Source organism: Herpailurus yagouaroundi, unplaced genomic scaffold, assembly GCF_014898765.1.
Source record: "Herpailurus yagouaroundi ecotype Mexico unplaced genomic scaffold, PumYag 192, whole genome shotgun sequence".
NCBI classification, from domain to species: domain Eukaryota; kingdom Metazoa; phylum Chordata; class Mammalia; order Carnivora; family Felidae; genus Herpailurus; species Herpailurus yagouaroundi.
Window position 1 is genome coordinate 14,963,444 of NW_024412423.1, and position 16,866 is coordinate 14,980,309.

Genomic DNA, 16,866 nt, shown 5'->3' on the forward strand with positions numbered 1-16,866 from the left:
TTCTCTTGTTTCTAAGTCACCTGCTTTTTGGAACATTGCTATGGCAGTGACAAGAAACTGACAAATGTTTATATTTGTATATAATAATAATTTTTTGAAATGATAAAAAAAGGACACCATAAATAAGACACCTACCCATATGAATAACAAGAGCCCTTGAGGTCTTTGCCACATCTGCTCTGAGAATGAAGACCATCCTAAGCAACCAGACTTTTAATATGCCAGAAAATGTGAACCTCGATCTGAAGGGGGACGCATAGTTATTTTAAGGATCCCAGAGACTTTAATCACATCCATATAAAACTCAGTTTCCTTGGGAAGAAAAAGAAGAGGCTGCAGGTTGACAAACGGTGTCACTCAGTGCAGGCTGCTATAATAGAATTCCACAGACTAGGTGGTTTATAAACAATTGAAATGTATTTCTCACAGTTCTAGAGGCTGGAAGTCTAAGATCAAGACTCTAACAGATTGAATGTCCAGTGAAGACCCACTTTCTGGTTCACAGATGGCAGTCTTGTCGCTGTCCTCTAATGGCAGAGGGGAAAAGGGAGCTCTCTTGAGGGTCTGTTATGTAAGGTCGCTAATCCCATTCATGAGGGCTCTGCCATCATGACCTAATCACCCCCCAAAGCCTCCTTCTCCAAATACCAGGACATTGGGGATTAGGTTTCAACAGATGAATTTGGGAGGAATACAAACATTCAGCCTAGAGTAGTGGGGACAGTGAAAGGAACTGGATACAGTTCAGATTATCCGCAGTCACGTACAGCATGTGATGAAGGGTGAGATACTGGGCTTCCATGGCAAGGTGAGGTCTATGTATTCTCACTTCTCCATCCTCATTAGTAATCAGTAGAATGGGTCTCTTGTTGAAATCTGTAATTTTGGGGGTGAAAAATACATTTGTACGGTTTGGGTGAGGCCAGCCATTGCTTGTACAGTATTTCAAGCCCAGAAACATGAGTTAAGTCTTGAAGGAAATGCCATTGAATTTGTATCATGTTTAGCTGCTTTGACTCAGACACAACAGTTAAAAGCAAGAATATCAGAAAAATTTGGGATGGTATATGTCTCTGAAAAGAAAACAACAACAACTAACAAACAGTTCAGCAGTCTGATGAATAAAATCTAAGAGTTGGAAACAAGATGGCATATGATTCCTAAGACCTACTTGTGATACTTAAAAGATGCAGTGAACGTGTTCTATTGATTTCAGACTTGTTCTTTATTTTTTTTAATGTTTATTTATTTCTGAGACAGAGAGAGCATGAGCAGAGGAGGGCAGAGAGAGAGAGAGGGAGACACAGAATCCGAAGCAGGCTCCAGGCTCTGAGCTGTCAGCACAGAGCCCGATGCGGGGCTCGAACTCTCGAGCTGTGAGATGAGGACCTGAGCTGAAGTTGTACACCCAACTGACTGAGCCACCCAGGTGTCCCCAGACTTCTTATTAAAAGGAAGACCGCGGGGCGCCTGGGTGGCGCAGTCGGTTAAGCGTCCGACTTCAGCCAGGTCGCGATCTCGCGGTCCGTGAGTGCGAGCCCCGCGTCAGGCTCTGGGCTGATGGCTCAGAGCCTGGAGCCTGTTTCCCATTCTGTGTCTCCCTCTCTCTCTGCCCCTCCCCCGTTCATGCTCTGTCTCTCTCTGTCCCAAAAATAAATAAAAACGTTGAAAAAAAATTAAAAAAAATAAATAAATAAAAAAAATAAAAAAAACCAACAGTTCACAATACATTAAAGACAAAGCCCCGGGGCGCCTGGGTGGCGCAGTCGGTTAAGCGTCCGACTTCAGCCAGGTCGCGATCTCGCGGTCCGTGAGTTCGAGCCCTGCATCAGGCTCTGGGCTGGTGGCTCAGAGCCTGGAGCCTGTTTCCGATTCTGTGTCTCCCTCTCTCTCTGCTCCTCCCCCGTTCATGCTCTGTCTCTCTCTGTCCCAAAAATAAATAAACGTTGAAAAAAAAAAATTAAAAAAAAAAAAAAAAAGGAAGACCGTGGAGAGACCCTGATAGGTCACTTAGCAATGTTCTAATCCACGATCCTTAAAAAAAAAATCTGGCAATTTTGTGTTATAAGGTAGAAGACTATAATAATTACACAGCTCAAAATACCCCGAGGGCATTAGGGAAGCAGGTGGTGTCCTGAACAACTGCTGTTTGCTTGCACTTCACCCAACTTCTTGTTCAACCCAGAGGTTCTCAGACTCTTGCGTGAGAAGACTCTTGGTAGGACCTCTGCATTTCCTCCCTCCCTTCTCTTCCTCCCCTCCTCCCCCTTGCTCTATTTAAAACAATTCTATAAAACTATCAAACAGGATTTGTGAAAACACTGGTGCCCTTTAGATGGAATGCTAATGATAGAGCTGATTTATTTTTAATGTGATAGGTCTATTGTTTTTGCCAAACCATGGAAGAATCCAAACACGCACGAATCCAGACCGGCAGCCACTTGGAAGGCATTGCCAACTTCTCGCCATCCCTGGGCGGCACCTTGAGAATTGCTGTGATAATTACCTAGTGCAGTGCTTCTTAACCCTGGTTGCATATTAAAATCACCTGGGAAGATTTTAAAGCCTTCTCACTCCAGACCAATTAAATCAGAAACTCTAGGGACAGGACCTAGGCATCCGCAATTTGTCAGAGATCCTCAGGTAATTCTAACCTGCAGCCAGGGCTGAGAACCAGTGGCTTAATGTCATGTTGCGTTACTGTTGGAGTCGGGACACTGTGGTAACAAGAGGCAGAAGTGAGCGCCCATCTCTGCCCCTCATAGCCCTCTGCTTTTTATCTGATTGGAGTTATATAAAGCCTAAGTGGAACTAAGATTAAGCCTGGTAATTGTCATGGCAATGCCCTAGATTTTTCTATCAAATCCAATCTTATTTGTGATGGGAGACGCAGAAGTGACTCTAGTGATGTTAAAATATTTCTGCTGCTATTTAGAATATTCAGCATTAAACTCGATAGAGTTTTTGCATAAAATTTCAAACATGAAAACTTTTAGAAACAGCAGATCTCACCTGAATAAAAAAAATTATCATTAATTGTAAAGTGTGCTTGATCACAGAGAATTATCTAGGCAATCAGCGTCATGTATAGCCTTTAATGCCTCCTGTCTGCTGAATGTGAGTTCTGCATATTGAGCACAAATTTGCAAATTTCTCTAGCTTATGCCTCATCACTCCCTTCTTTGATTAAATATAAAGTAAGTGGGATTTGAAAATCGTAAAGCTGGGAGGAACCTGTGGAAACCATTTTGTCTAGCCCCGTCGCTTTGCATGTGTATGCCAAACCCAGGAAGAGAGTCAGGCTACTACTTTGGTCTTCTGTTAAATTCATGAATGCTCTATGGATGACTGAGGCGTCTTTCTAACTGGCTCCCCCTTTCCTGCCCTCCTTTTTCTCCCCGTTGCTGTCAGAGTGATGGTTCTAAACACAAATCCAATCAAGTCACTCCTTTTCTTGCTTAACCTTCTTGAATGACTTTGCATTTGCCTCCGGTCCAAATTCAAACTCCTTAGACTCCCATACGTTCCCTTGTGAATTGATCTGACACTGTCTCCCCTCTGAAGCGTCATCTCTGGGAGCCTCTGTTTCTCACTCCAAACTGCAGTCACACCAGAGTTCTAAATGTCTGAATGCAGTTCTCCGAATGTGTCCTATAGGCCACTGTGGGTTGGCACGTGCTGTCCTTTCTCCCTGCAGTGCTCTCTCTCCCCCTCTGTAAGGAGACCCTTCCTCTGTTCTTCCATTTGTGTAGTTCATATCAGCTTTGTAAGGAGCAGGGAGCAGAGAAGCCAGAAATTGCAGCACAAGGTGTGGAAAGTGGGAGAGGACTTACTGAAATGACAGAAGTTTGGATGGATGGAATTTACCTCCTGAAATAGAAGGCCTTCTTAACCGTGTTTGTATACCGAGCTTCAAAGTTCCATAGGAGACCAAGGTCAAGTGGATTGAGAATGGAACTCGCTGGGGTGGTGGTGGTCGTGGTGGTATTTCAGTAGCCCTAAGTAGACAGAGAATGGTTTCTTTTCTTTCTTTCTTTCTTCCTATCTATCAATCGTCTTCATCTGGCTTTAGTTGGGTTTCAGGTGCAGGCATTTAAATTAACCATACCCTTCAGTTTATGGCATATTGTTAGCATTGGTCTACACGAAGATACTATTTAGTTTTTCTTTTTTCTTTTTTTATTAACATTAAAAAAATTAAGTTATTTTATTTAAAAAAATTTTTTTAAATGTTTTTATTTATTTTTGAGGCAGAGAGAGACAGAGCATGAGCAGGGGAGGGGCAGAGAGAGAGGGAGACACAGAATCCGAAGCAGGCTCCAGGCTCCGAGCTGTCAGCACGTAGCCCGACGTGGGGCTCGAACTCATGGACCTGAGCTGAAGCTGGACGCTTAAACAACTGAGCCACCCAGGTGCCCCAAAATTTAAGTTTTTAAAAATTTTTACTTAAAGACAGAGATAGCAAGTGGGGTAGGGGGAGAGAGAGAGAGAGAGAGAGAGAGAGAGAGAGAGAATTTCAAACAGACTTTGCACTGGCAGCAAAGAGCCTGATGCAGAGCTGCTTGAATCCATGAACCGTGAGATCATGACCTAAGCTGAAATCAAGAGTTGGATGCTGAACCCACTGAGCCACCCACACACTTCCGAGCTTTATTAACATTTAAAAAAAAGTTTATTTACTTAGAGAGAGGGTATGTGTGAGCGGGGATGGGACAGAGAGACAGAGAGAATCCCAAGCAGGCTTCTCTCTGTCAGTGTGGAGCCTGTCTTGGGGGCTTAATCCCATGAACTGTGAGACCATAACCCGAGTCAAAATCAAGAGCTGGACACTTAACCAACTGAGCCACCCAGACGTCTGCCTTATTATTATTATTATTATTTTTTAATTTTTTTTCAACGTTTATTTATTTTTGGGACAGAGAGAGACAGAGCATGAACAGGGGAGGGGCAGAGAGAGAGGGAGACACAGAATCGGAAACAGGCTCCAGGCTCCGAGCCATCAGCCCAGAGCCTGACGCGGGGCTCGAACTCACGGACTGCGAGATCGTGACCTGGGTGAAGTCGGACGCTTAACCGACTGCGCCACCCAGGCGCCCCTGCCTTATTATTATTTTAAAATACACGTTCCTTCCTCCTAGTCCCCTCCTACCACATAGGAAACTGTTCCAATGTATTTTTTTAATGTGCATCTTTTAGTTTGTATGCGTTCTTTGATGGTCCATATAAAAATGTAGTTTTAATGGTACTGTGTTCTATATTTCATTCTGTATCCTTTTTTCACTATATTTTTAATATTATACATGTTTCCATGTGTATTTCAAGTGTGTAGCCTTCTAAGTGCTTCCTCAGTCACAGGTAATGAGCACCTAGCTAGTCTCCAATGTTCTGTCCCTATGAACAACCTCGAATTGTATAACCTCTTGTATGTCCCGTTATAGATGTATGTGAGACTGTCTTTGTGATAGGTCCTCAGGAATGGGTTCTAGTTATGTTCACACTTAATCTGACCAAATGGTGCTTTCAATTTGCCGGGTTGCACCAGTATACGTGCCCACCAACAAAGCATGATATTGTCATCTCTCCACCAACACCTGGCATGACCCAGCTTTCCAATATCTGCCGATAAAATAGAAGGAAGAGAATGTCTCGTTTTGGTTTTGTTATTTTAAAGAGACTTTATTTTTTATTTATTGTATTTATAAAATATTTAATGTTAATCTTTGAGGCAGAAAGAGACCGAGTATGAGCAGGGGAGGGGCAGGGAGCAAGGGAGACACAGAATCTGAAGCAGGTTCCAGGCTCGGAGCTGTCAGCACAGAGCCCAACTTGGGGCTCGAACCCACGAGCTATGAGGTCATGACCTGAGCAGAAGTCAGACGCTGAAGTGACTGAGCCACCCAGGCACCCCTAGACTTTATTTTTTAGAGACATTTTAGGTTCATAGTAAAATTGAGGGAAAAGTAAAAAGAATTCCCATATATAACCCTGTCCCCCATGAGCCTCCTCCACTATCAACATCCTGCACAAGAGTGGTTGGTACATTTGTTACAATTAATGAAGCTACAGTGACACATAATAGCCACTCAAAGTTCAAGTGTACATTAGGGTTCACTGTTGGTGTTGTAGAGTCTGTGGGTTTTGACAAATATATAACGACATATATCCACCATTATAGCATCATACAGAATACTTTTACTGCCCTAAGAATCTTCTTGCTCTCTGATTCATCCTTCCTCCCTCCCTAACCTCTGGCAACCACTGATTTCTTTTTATTTTTTAATTTTTTTCCTGTCTCTTGCTTTACCCAGAATGTCATATACTTAGAGTCCTACAGTAAGTACCCTTTTCAGATTGGCCTTTTCCGTTTCGTAATACGTGTTTAAAATACCTCTGTCATCTCATGGCTTAATGGCTGACTTCTTTTTAGCAATGAGTAATATTCCATTGTCTTGAGGTACCACAGTTTATCCATTTGCCCACTGAAGGGCATCTTGGTTGTGGCCGTTGAAAATAAAGCTACTATAAATATCTGGATGCAGGTTTTTCGTACATTTTCAACTCATTTGAATAAATACCAAGAAGGGCCATTGTTGGATTACGTGGTAAGAGCATGTTTAGTTTTGTAAGAAACCGCTGAACTGTCTTCCCCAGAAGTTCTTCCAGTTTGCATTCCAGCAGTATTGAATGAGAGTTCCATTGTTCCACATCCTCACAAGAGTGTTTGGGATTTCAGCGTTGAGGATTTTGGCTATTCCAGTAAGTGTTAGTGGTATCTGATTGTTGTTTCAGTTTGCATTTCTCTAATGACACACGATGTGGAGCCTCCTTTCGAATGCTCATCTGCTGACCGTGTATCTTCTTAGGTGAGGTGTCTATTTAGGTCTTTTGTCCTTTTATAAATCAGATTTTTAAAATTTTCTTACTGTTGAGTTTTAAAAGTTCTTTGTGTAGCTTGGATCACAGTTCATTGTTAGATGTGTCTTTTGCAAATAATTTTTCCCCGTCTGTGACTTGTCTTCTCATTCTCTTGACAATGTCTTTTGCAAAGCAGGAGTTTTTAATTTCTTTAAGAATTTTTTTTAATATTTATTCTTTATTTTTGACAGAGAGAGACAGAGTGCGAGCCAGGGAGAGGCAGAGAGAGAGGGAGGCACAGAATCCAAAGCAGGCTCCAGGCTGCTAGCTGTCAGCACAGAGCCTTATGCAGGGCTTGAATTCACGAACTGCGAGTTCATGACCTGAGCTGAGGTCGGAAGCTTAACTGGCTGAGCCACCCAGACGCCCCATGAAGTTTTTAATTTCAATGAAGTCCAGCTTTGCAATTATTTCTCGCACGGATCACGCCTTTGGTGTTATATCTAAAAAGTCATCAGCATACTCAAAGCCATTTAGATTTTCTTTCTAGATTAGATTTAATCGATTTTCTCTATTTTGTAATAATGGCTATGTTTAACCATCAGCTCACAAAATTCCTGAAGATTTAACAGTCAGCTCTTATGAGCTGCCATGAGCCAGCTGCAGCACACCAGCCTTGTGGGAGTAGAGAAAATTGGACCTATTATTTACAGTACGTACCAGAATAAATTCCAAATGGATCAGAGACATAAATGTAAAAATAAAATGAAACCTTACAAGGAATGACCAGGAAAGATGTGGATAAATTCCTGTATAACCTGGGAGTGGGGAACGTCTTCTGAATTATGGCTTAAAATCCATAAGCCTTAAGGGAAATGGGATTATATTAGTTTCATAAAATGAACTGAGAATTATCATTTCTTTTTGCATTTTTTGAACAATTTCTCTAACATGGGAATTGTGTTTGTAAAGGTTTAACAGAGTCCATTTTATTTATTTATTTATTTATTTATTTAATTTTTTTTTTCAACGTTTATTTTATTTTTGGGACAGAGAGTGACAGAGCATGAACGGGGGAGGGGCAGAGAGAGAGGGAGACACAGAATCGGAAACAGGCTCCAGGCTCTGAGCCATCAGCCCAGAGCCCGACGCGGGGCTCGAACTCACGGACCGTGAGATCGTGACCTGGCTGAAGTCGGACGCTTAACTGACTGCGCCACCCAGGCGCCCCTAACAAAGTCCATTTTAAAAGCATCCAGGTCTAGAGATCTTTGGGGTGGAGTTTTAACTACCAGTTAAATTTCTTTAATCCTTGTGAATCTGTTTTAAATTACGTTTTTCTTCTTGTGCCAGTTTGGCATTTGGTGTAGTTTCAAGAAATTTATGCCTTTTATCTATCTTTGCTTTCAAAATCTCTATTTCCTCATCTTCATTATTTGATCAGGTTTTACTTAGTTGTTTTTTTTTTTAACCTCTTTTCTTCTATCAGTCTTATCAGAGGTTTATCTTGGTAATCTTTTCAAAAACAGAACTTTTATTCTTATTAAAATTTCCTCCATGTAAGAAAATTATTATTTTGTTTCTCATTATATCCTTTCTTATATTCTTTTTTCTTCTTTGTTTTGATGTTCTTTTTGATCAGTTCTTGAGTTGGATGCTGAGTATATTTCTTTTCAACTTTTATTGTTTCCTGATAAACATATTTACATGTGTAAATGCTCTTCTAAATATTTGTTTAGTTATATCCCACACATTTTGTGTTTTCATGCTCATTTAATTCTAGATATTTCTTCATTTTGATTATAATTTCATTTTTAACCTATGAGTTATTTAGTAGTGTGGCTTTTTTAATTTCGTAATTTTTTTGATGTTTATTTATTTTTGAGAGAAAGAGAGAGAGAGAGAAAGAGAATGAGCGGGGGAGGGGCAGAGAGAGAGGGAGACAGAATCCAAAGCAGGCTCCAGGCTTGAGCTGCTGATGGAGGGCTCAAACCCACAAACCATGAGATCATGACCTGAGCTGAGGTTGGACCCTTAACCCACGGTGCCACCCAGGCGCCCCATTAATGTGGTATTTTTAAAGTATGGAACATTTAAAGAAATTCTGTTATTTATTTCTAAAGTTATTTCATTATGTTTGGAAGATGTAATGTATAAGACATTGCTCCTGGTGAGTTTATTGAGACTTCATGTAGGCCTGATACATTCATGTTACTTTGTGGGTGTTTCTAAAAATGTATATTTGCAATTTGTTGCATGAACTATTATGACATATATATATATATATATGAAGATATTTATTATACACAGCATACCATTAGAACATACCTATCAAAGATGTGAACAGTATAATTAATAGTATAAGCCTACCAATTATACCGTTTAGATAAAAATCTGCTTAATTTTTGTTTACTTAATACACTTCTGATAAGTGGGTATTAAAAATTACAACTATTTTTATGTTACTCTCTGTATGCTGTCAGTTACTGTAACCTATTATTAGGTTCATATATGTTTGTGATGGTTATATCTTCTTGCTTTATTGTTTTGTTTACCTTAAAAAATTTTTTTTTATCTTTATTTATTTTTGAGAGAGAGGGAGACAGTGTGTGAGTGGGGGAGGAACAGAGAGAGGGAGACACAGAATCCGAAGCAGGCTTCAGGCTCTGAGCTGTCAGCACAGAGCCAGATGCGGAGCCAAACTCACATGACCTGAGCCGAAGCCGGATGCTTAACTGCCTGAGCCACCCAGGCGCCCCTGTTTTGTTTACCTTTTACATCAACTTCATTTTTTGTCAGCTACTATCATTGCTGGTTTTCTTCGTGCGTCTTTTGGTTTTATGAATATTTCTCATAGACAACATGGTTTTGGATTTTATTTTTATATCCTAATACTATTAGAGAATACTTGTTTTTTATTTGTGAGTTAACTCCATTTACATTTATTGTAATTGCTGTTGTATTAGAAATGACTTCTCCTACCATATCTCATATTTTATTGCATTTTCTTTTTGTTTTCTCCTGGCTCAAAAAATTATTTTATTTTTGTTCAAGTGTGGCAGCCTTTAAGACCCTTATTCATGTTTACTTATTAATTTCTTGAACTTATCAATATCTGTATATTTCTTCTAACTAAACAAATAATTTAGTGTTTTGTGTGTGTGTGTGTGTGTGTGTGTATATATATATATATAAAATTATTATTGTACACACACACACACACACACGTCCTAATGGTTCTGCTTCTCTAAGTGAACTCTATTATTCCCAAATACAGAAAGAGGGGACTGGTTAAAATAAGATAAGGAAAACTCCAAACCTAGAACATCAAAATAAAACTTAAGAACCTCAAAGATGAGGAAAGAATTGTAAAAATTTCTAGAGAAAATAAAGAGATCATCAATGAGAACAAGAATTAGGTTAGACAGTGGGCACAAGGTGACAAATGGAAAAATACTTTTTAAATATTAAAGAAAAATAAATTTTAACCTAGATTTTATATTTATCTTTCAAATTGTCTTTCCAATGTAATGGCTTAAATATATATATATATTTATATATATATATATACACATATATATACACACACACATATAAATATATGAAATAAACAAATATATGTATATTTATTGTTAAAATATAAATATCTTATATTTATATTATATTATAATTTATAATATATTAGTTATAATTATATTTATAATATATTATATTATATTGTTAAAATATAGATATATTTATATATATACATATATTTGTTTGTTTATTTCAGATAAGACTGAGAATGACATTATACTGAAAACATGTATTGGAAGCAGTACTCAATATTCAAGAAATATGGTAAAGGTGACAAAGTCCCTGTTAAGGACCAGAGTGAGAAAAGGAACAAATTTACAAATATATCCAAATATTTTATATTTATCCAAATATATATAAAATTGTAATATATCCAAATACATTACAAATATATCCAAAAACACCTATTTGAGATAATGTAATATGAGTATATACTCCCCTTTGAGGGAAGGGGAGTATATATATTGCAGGGATTTGACCTTATGAAATGTGAACACTGGTTAAAGAGTCTTTATAAGGCTATGGTGTTTACGTCGAGTGTTGGAGTCAGGAGGTTTGGAATAAAAGACGGAAGTAAAGAGGGGGTGATCAAGACAAGCCGGAACCCATAAACACAAGCCGGAGCCTGTGAGGACAGACCAAAACTCCTTTTAGTTCCTGTTGCCTCTAATCTTGATTTTACATGTTTCCTACAGAAACTAGAGCCTTATATCATGATTAGCAAACACCCCTGGTCTGGGGGTCAGTGAATCTTCGTGGGGATCTGCAGAAGGTGCAGCTGTTGGAAACTCCCCGGCTGCTTCACAGTCGTGAGGTGAGCTGGCAGGTGAGCGACAGTGCCCTGCAAACCTTTCACAGGGATCTTGCTTATGGCCCATCTAAATGGAAATGCACAGGAAATGGGGTTTGGGGAAACCAGGGTCAGCCTGGTCAAGCGGCCACAAAGCCAGTGCTCATACATGTTAGTACTCTTGCTCCTACCCTCCACGTCTTCGAGCTCTCTTCTGTATTTCCTCTCTTTACCCTTTACTGCTGACCTCTAGGAGAGTTTGTCCATCTGAGCTTTCAACTCACTGATTTATTCATCACCTTTATCCATCTTGCTTTATATCTTAACTAGTGTTTTAGTTACTTCAGCTGTTACTTATTTCATACCTTATATTCAGTTTGGTCCCCTTTAAAAAAATGTTTGTTTGTTTGTTTGTTTATTTATTTAGAGGCAGAGAATCCCAAGCAGGCTTTGCACTGTTAGTGCAGAGCCCGATGTAGGGCTCGATCTCATGATCCATGAAATCATGACCTGAGCCCAAATCAAGAATCTGATGCTTACTCAACTGAGCCACCCAGGAGCTTCTCAATTTGGTCCTTTTTAAATGTTTTCTTATTCTTACTTCATGTTGCTTACATCAACGTTAACTTTTTTTATTTATTTTTTTAATTTTTTAATGTTTATTTAATTTTGAGACAGAGAGAGCGAGACAGAGCACGAGTGGGGAAGTAGCAGACAGAGACAGGGAGACACAGAATCCAAAGCAGGCTCCAGGCTCTGAGCTGTCAGCACAGAGCCCCATGTGGGCTCGAATTCACGAACTGCGAGATCACGACCTGAGCCAAAGCCTGCCGCCTAACTGACTGAGCCACCCAGGCTGCCCACATCAGCCTTAACTTCTTAATGTATTTGTTGTCATTAATTTCTCATTCCATCTCTTGGCATAATTCTGATTCATGTGGTCTATACTGTCGAATTTGCCTATCTTTCTAACATAGTAGCTGTAATCCTTACATGGATTTCTGGGTTTTTTTTTTTCTTTCTGTTTTTTTGTCTTTTTCGGCCCCAAGATCTCTTGCTCCCTTTGACTACCAGCTACTACGCATGGTTATGGATTGGGACATGGCTCCAGCCCAGACTCTAATTGACGTACCTGTAAGTGAATTAAGCCAGGGAAGAGAGCCCCGGGGCCACAGAACTGTTGGTGATCATTCCCATTTGCCCACCATCCAGAAATAACTTCTCTAGTGTGTATTTCCTATTTAAGGGAAATGGGAAACAGGCTCTAGGCTCTGAAAATATTACAGTCTCTGTTGATTTGTTCTCCTTGCCCTGGGGGTTCAGAGTGGGAGGGATCCAGTGGTGAATACCCAAGGGTAGCTGGTCAGGGCACATTCCCTCTCTTCATCCCTCCTCACTTCCGTGGGGCTTTTGCTCTGCCCTTGTTGTACCCTGCTGACCCCTGCAGTCTCAGCTGTTGCTGCCAGTTTCTGTGGTGATTAACAAACTGATTGTCCACCTCGGGGAGAAGCAACAGAAAGTTGTCCTCCTCTGGCTGCCCTCCCCAGGCCGAAGCCATTCTCCCCACCAACCCCCTGCCATGTCCCTGCCAACCACCACCCCCCCCCCCGCCCCCATCCGTTTCCTGAGTCTGCAGACTTCCCAGAGACTTTTTATAGTGCTTTATTTTATTTTATTCTTTGTTGTTAGTTCCTCAAATTCGAGTTTCCCCTCCGGCTTCTGTAGTTTCTTTAGGGTTGATTTTCAGGAAGGAGCCAGTGGCTAATGTAGTTTGTCATCTTGACAGGAGTAGAGAATGGTTTATAGAATGAGCAGGTGTAGCAACAGAAAGGGGAGAGAATCTGAGACAGCAGTTGCAGGAATCTTAAGAGAGGAAGGCTACAAATGAACCTCAAGAGGTGTTTTTTCTGCATTTAATTTAAAATTATTAATTAATATGTATGAGCATGTATGTATAAGTGTGTATATGGACATATGTATGTATGTACATGACTTTAAAAGTGAAATAATGCTATCAGGCTTATCATTGAAAAACAGCAATCTCTGGGGCACCTGGGTGGCTCAGTGGATTAAGTGTCTGACTCCTGATTTTGACTCAGGTCATGATCTCACAGTTCATGAGTTTGAGCCCTGCCTGGGGCTCTGCGCTGACAGTGAGGATCCTGCTTGGGATTCTCTTTCCCTCTCTCCCACGTAAGCTTTCTTTCTCTCTCAAAGTAAATGAGTAAACTTAAAAAAAAAAAAATAGCAATCTTCACCCTTTCCTACCCCAGTATTGTGCCCCACGGCAACAATTTTCAACTTAAAAAAAAAAACAACCTTGCTTAAAAAATAATTAAAAAATTTTTAAAAACCTTCTTGAAGTGTTTATTTCCACATTTAAAAAAAATTTTTTTTAATGTTTATTTGTTTTTGAGAGAGACAGAGACAGAATGCGAGTGGGTTAGGGGCAGAGAGAGAGGGAGACAGAATCCCAAGCAGGCTCCAGGCTCTGAGCTGTCAGCACAGAGCCCGATGCAGGGCTCGAACTCACAAACCGTGAGATCATGACCTGAGCCGAAGTCGGACGCTCAACCGACTGAGCCACCCAGGCGCCCCTTATTTCCATATTCTAAGTAACATGCTTTTCTTAGTATTTCTTGGTTTTTAAAAGTTACATACTATGCTTGGCTTCCTAAATTAGAAGATGAAGAGCTCGCATCTGTACACCACTGTATTCTCCCTTCCAGTGTGTCCTTTCTTCCTTCTTACCCTAGCCTCCTGATGTACATCCACCATCCCTTCCATCATCAATATGGCGTGTCCACAGTATCATGTGTGTGCAAACCCTGTTCATGCCTGAGACATATAGCATGCTAAGATCATACTTCCTTTCTTAAAAAAAATTTGATGTTTATTCATTTTTGATTGAGAGAGAGAGACAGAGTGAGGGTGGGGTGAGGGGCAGAGAGAGAGGGAGACACAGAATGTGAAGTGAGCTCTAGGCTCTGAGCCCTCAGCACAGAGCCTGCCTTGGGGCTCAATCCCAGGAACTGTGAGATCATGACCTGAGCCGAAGTCAGACGTTCAACTGACTGAGCCACCCAGGCGCCCCTCATATTTCCTTTCTTAGATCTCTTTGTATTTTCTTAGGGTTAATACTTGCCTTCCCCACCCCCAAGTGTTCAGCGCTCTCTGTGCCTCCCACAATTCTCTGAATACTTTGATAAGAGTTGAAAACATCAGGTAATCTAGCAGATTCTTTCCCTTCCCCATACCCATCCCTCTGTGCAGACTTCATTTTCCTGCTTATCATCTCGGCAACTTCTTTTGCCTGCCTCCCGTGTTAGGCCTCCCATTTCCTAATTTTGTATCTCTCTCTTTCTTGAAACTTACCCTTGTTTGGTGCTGAAACACCAGCAGTCTCTTTTGGCTGCTTCCCAAGAAAGAGTCCGTAGGAGGTTAAGTTTAAGTGTGGGTGTGGTGATCATTTGCCATTTAGGCAGCCCCAAATATTCGAATACCTCTTCCCATTTTGTTAACAGTTTCCCGTGTTATAAATTCTATATTCTTTTTTTTAATATTTGTGTATTTATTTTGAGGTGGGGAGGGGCAGAGGGACAGAGAGAGTGAATCCCAAACAGGCTCCGTGCTATCAGCACAGTGCCCGACATGGGGCTTGATCCCACAAACCGTGAGATCATGACCTGAGCCGAAATCAAGAATTGGACACTTAACTGGTTGAACCACCCAGACACCTCTAGAGCTTTAACTATTATGACTCTGTGAACAGCTTGTCTCTCTGTTTTTTTTTTTTTTTTATGTTTATTTATTTATTTTGAGGGAGAGAGTGCAAGTGGGGTAAGGGCAGAGAGAGAAGAAGAGAAAGAATCCCAAGCAGGCTCAGTGCTGTCAGTGTAGAGCCCGATGCAGGACTCGATCCCACGAACCCTGAGATCATGACTTGAGCCGAAATCAAGAGTCAGATGCTTAAGCAACTGAGCCACCCAGGTGCCCCTATAAATTCTATATTCTTAACAAAGAACCCTGTTCAGGTCGTTCTCCGGTTGTTGGATTGCAGACCTGTGATTTTGATCCTACCACTCAGCTGCATCCGTGCCAGAGTGAGAATCTGGATCCCCAGCCGTATTACTTGGGAAAGAGTCAGGGCCGAGGCTTCCACTTGCCGGGGAATCTCTGGGTGAGGCAGCCCAGCAGGGTTCTGGAATCCAGCGTGTGACTGACGAGTCTGATTTTGCAGCCTCCTGGTGATGGCAGAGGCAGAGCCTGGATCTGGTGCCTGTGGTGATGGCAGCATCCTGATGCGGTGGCTTCTGTCCGAGGCACTGACTCCCTCAGTGGGCAGACCTGTGCTGGGGGGTCAGTCCTGGAAGTACAGTCCATTTTCTCCCAATCTGTGCACTCTCTGTATCTTGTAACTTGTCCCTTTGGCTTAAATTGGTGTGTTAGAGTCTGTTATAGTCTGCTATAACAGAATACCACAAACTTAAGGCCAACAGAAATGTATTTCTCACAGTTCGGGAGGCTGGACGTCCAAGGTCAGGTTCTGATGAGAATCCCCTTCCAGCTTGCCGACTGCTGACTTCTGAGTGTGCCCTCGCATGGTGGTAGGGACAAGGGAGCCCTTTTCGAAGGGCATCACTCTCATTCTTGAGGGTTCCACCTCGTGACCTCATCGCTTCCCAAAGGCACCCCCACCTTCTGATACCATCGCATTGGGGGTTAGAAAATTCTAAAATTCTAAAAATTCAACACGTGAGTTTGGGCGGTGAGGGGGAGACACAAACATTTAAACCATAGAAGTATCTAGAGTAACTTCTGCTGTGTTAGTCTAACCTGGCCAATGTGCCTTGTATGCCTATAGGTATCGTGATTCTACTGCAAGACATGTGAGTTTGAAAGGGAACAGATTTCTAATTTGGAAACTCGTTTTCCTCAAAAACTAGAAAGCCTTTCTCCATTGCCTCTGGCTTTTAGTGTGGTTGCTGAGAATTCTGAAGCCATTCTTTTTCCTGGGTCTGTATGTGATTTACTTCTCTGCAAATCTTTTTTTGTTTTGTTTTGTATCGAAGTAGTATTTACTCTCAGTTTTTTGTTTTTTATGCTGTCAAGTCTATAAATGGTCATATTTTAAAGATTCAGAGAGTTCTGTGTGTTGTCTTATGAAAAAACAACTGTTTTTTGACTTTGTCCCCCCCCCCATCCCATTTCCTTACTGTTAGAAGCAACCACTTTCACTGCTAGTGTATGTGAATATATAATTAACGCATTTTTAGCACACATGAAGGGGATCCCGGGAAGTCTTTCAAAATTCTCACATTTGGCTTTATACATCAAAGTAGATAACTTCCTTGTACCTAAACAGACTTTGGGGTGTAGGCGTTAGAGACCCTGTAATAGCAGTTGGTGAGTTTTTCTTCCCCTTTCACTTATTTGGTGGTAGGATCTGAACCTAGGCTGAGATCTGAAAATGGAAGGAGGCTCTTCTTCCAGGGGATGACAAGTAAGAGATCTGGTGAATTGGGGTCCCTAAAGTTCCTGGCACCAGCACCTGGGATACAACTCCTGACATGGGGAAAAGGCTGGGGAGTGAAATCTAGAGAGCTGGAGTAGGAAGCTGCAGAAAAGTGGTATATGGAGCTTCT

General features: G+C 41.1%; 1 long non-coding RNA gene across 6 annotated transcripts in view; it reads left to right on the forward strand.

Moving 5' to 3' along the window:
• LOC121010642 (uncharacterized) overlaps window positions 1-16,866 on the forward strand; it is a 178,873-nt gene that overhangs the window by 82,344 nt on the left and 79,663 nt on the right. For all 6 annotated transcript variants that reach the window (XR_005781307.1, XR_005781305.1, XR_005781309.1 and 3 more), the window contains one exon: window positions 11,127-11,257. This is a non-coding gene — a long non-coding RNA (uncharacterized LOC121010642). The remainder of the gene's footprint in view (window positions 1-11,126; window positions 11,258-16,866) is intronic.